The sequence below is a fragment of the Anomaloglossus baeobatrachus genome, unplaced genomic scaffold, assembly GCF_048569485.1.
Source record: "Anomaloglossus baeobatrachus isolate aAnoBae1 unplaced genomic scaffold, aAnoBae1.hap1 Scaffold_657, whole genome shotgun sequence".
In the NCBI taxonomy this organism is placed as follows: Eukaryota; Metazoa; Chordata; class Amphibia; order Anura; family Aromobatidae; genus Anomaloglossus; species Anomaloglossus baeobatrachus.
Genome location: NW_027445027.1, coordinates 115,897 through 118,463, shown reverse-complemented (window position 1 = coordinate 118,463; position 2,567 = coordinate 115,897). Strand labels below are relative to the sequence as shown.

The 2,567-nt window shown below is 49.9% G+C and overlaps 1 pseudogene; it reads right to left on the bottom strand.

Moving 5' to 3' along the window:
* Positions 1-1,841: 1,841 nt before the first annotated feature.
* LOC142286400 (U2 spliceosomal RNA) lies at positions 1,842-2,048 on the bottom strand (annotated as a pseudogene).
* Positions 2,049-2,567: the final 519 nt, after the last annotated feature.

The following is a 2,567-nucleotide window of genomic DNA, read 5'->3' as shown; positions in this document are numbered from 1 at the left end:
TTGCCTACTCAGAAATAACACCATCATCAAGCACGTCCTTGTCCCAGCGCAGCGTTCAGTTATCCATTCAGCAAACCTTTGAACGCAGGCGCAAATACACTGCCAACACCCCACATGGGCGCCCTGGACAAGCCACGTCGTCACAGGTACTACACCAACACACTCTACACTCCGGCTAGGCACACCGAAGCTAAACACAAATCCTAGTTGCCTTCCTCCAGGGGCTGATGTCCACACCAGGGGGTGGGCCAGGCGGTTGATCCCACCCACCGAGGAGTTCACAGTCCTGGAGGCGGGAAAAGGAGTCAGATTAGAGATCAGTTTTGGAGTTAGAGAAGTGAAGAGGAGAGGAGACTGACCGTGTCCGGGTGTGTGGCCCGGGCACTCAGCAAGGTTGGCAGACGGTGGTGACCTTCTGCAGGAGAGGCTGATTGGAGTGAACCGGTCGGACCGGGGATGGGCGGTGGCCCGCCGGTACCAGATCGGGGAGTGAAGAGAAGCCAGCACCATCCGGCAGGGCCTACGGACCCCGACCAGGCTAGGAGTCGCCGTAAAACCGGTCAAATCCGTTAGCGACAGGAACCTCCAGGGTTTCCCAGCAGTCAAGACCCGATTGAAGGCAACAGCTCACACCGTAGAGGGAAGCACAGTCACCGCCAAGGCTACAGTTCCCAGGGCCAGAGCCTGCGGGCAAAAGGGGCTCCCTCAGCATCCATCCAAGCTGGGGAGCGGGTTACCGGTGGGAAGCCCGCTAGATTTTGGGGGAATAAAAGGGGTCCAACACCACATCCCCACAGGTGCACACCCACCCATCAAAGAGAGCTATAAGCCAATACCACCTTCACATTGCCAGTGTACCAAGTACATGTTGAGCAACATGAAGGCGGCTGGGGTTATCCGTGACAGTTGTAGCCTTTGGGCAGCTCTGTTGATCCTGTTAAAAAAGAAGGACGGCACCACTCCCCGTATTGAGGAATCGCTAGCTGCATTGAGAACTGCAAATTATTTTTCTACCCTTGATCTCACTAGTCACTATTGGCAAGTGTCCGTTGCTGAGGCAGACCGGGAGAAGACCGCCTTCGCCACCCCTATGGGTCTCTGCGAGTTCAAAAGCATGCCCTTCGAGCTGTGCAATGCGCCAGGAACCTTCCAGAGGCTGATGGAATGCTGCTTGGGACAAGATTTTAGGGTGTATAAAAAGGGAGATTAGATCCCGTGATCCCAACGTATTGTTACACCTCTATAAATCACTTGTAAGGCTACATCTGGAATATGGGAACCAGTTTTGGGCTCCACATTTTAATAAGGACATTCAGAAGTTAGAGTCAGTTCAAAGGTGGGCAACTAGACTACTACAAGGAATGGAAGGCCTCCCATATGATGACAAGTTGAAAAAGTTATTAAGTGATTATTGGCTGCAATGGGGCTTTCTGGCTGGTGCCAGCCTCTCTTCTTAGCACACAGGAACCACAATCCCTACACCATGCTTCAATGGATTCTCTCATCCCAGCCCAGTAAAACTACATATTTTACACAGTCATAAGCAGCCAAAAGGGATCTATTCTATTCAATTGCAAATGATCTAGATAAGACTGAGAATAAGATACTGCACGGGACATAGCAGAGTTGGTCAAGTTGAGTGGAGATGAGTTTGCTATTTGGCACAGCTTTTTGCATCAATAAAGCAAGTAAAAGGTGTGAAAGATAAAAAAAAGGGTGAAAGTGTGAAAAGTGAATTGGCCAAATTGAGGTGCATATAAAGTTTTTGCTTTCTTTCAATTAACTAATGGGGCTCATTTGAATCAGGTGAATTGAGTTCTGCTTTTGGAAACTGGGTTAAGAAGGGGTGCACCGGTCCTGGAGGTACTGCAATACCAGGTCAATGCGTGCAGTGGACAGAGCAAGATTTTTTCCATCTCCTTGTTCTAAAAATCCATTTAATATATGGTCCCCAGAGAGGGGACGTATCAGATATTAAACTGATAAGAACAGATTTAATTTTTTTTTTTTTCTGTTTATCAGTAGGACTTCAAAATAACAAAGGTGATCGCCTCCCGTTGCCTGGGAACCGTCCAGGCACAAGAGGGCTATGTGTCACCAGAAGGCGCACACACTTCCTCAAGGCCGGCAGACGTGCAATCCCAGGCACCTTCCAGTACCGACCAAGGTAGCGTCCTCCGAAACTACACTTGATCTTAGCCAAAAGGCCGAGAAGCTATAACCCGAATTGGTTACGGCCTTGAGTGGCACCCTGGCCTATACCGGACACATCTTAGGGAGAGGGAGACAAACCCACGCCTACAGAAGACATTTTGTCACCCAAGCCAACCCTTGAAAAGGCTGTTTTGCAGAGCAAAAACAAGAAGAATGGTGCTTTTTGCAGCCGCCGCCCACTGCAATGAATCTGAATAACTCCTCCTTTTGGACACAAGCACCTCCCCTCCCCCTTGCAGTCTTTCCAATTCATGATACAAAAAGACGGACGGACAGGACAGGACAGGACAGGCTGCCTGACTTTCCGTCACTGCCACCCTTTGCCATCCTTGCCCGTAGAAAGCCCTTTCATC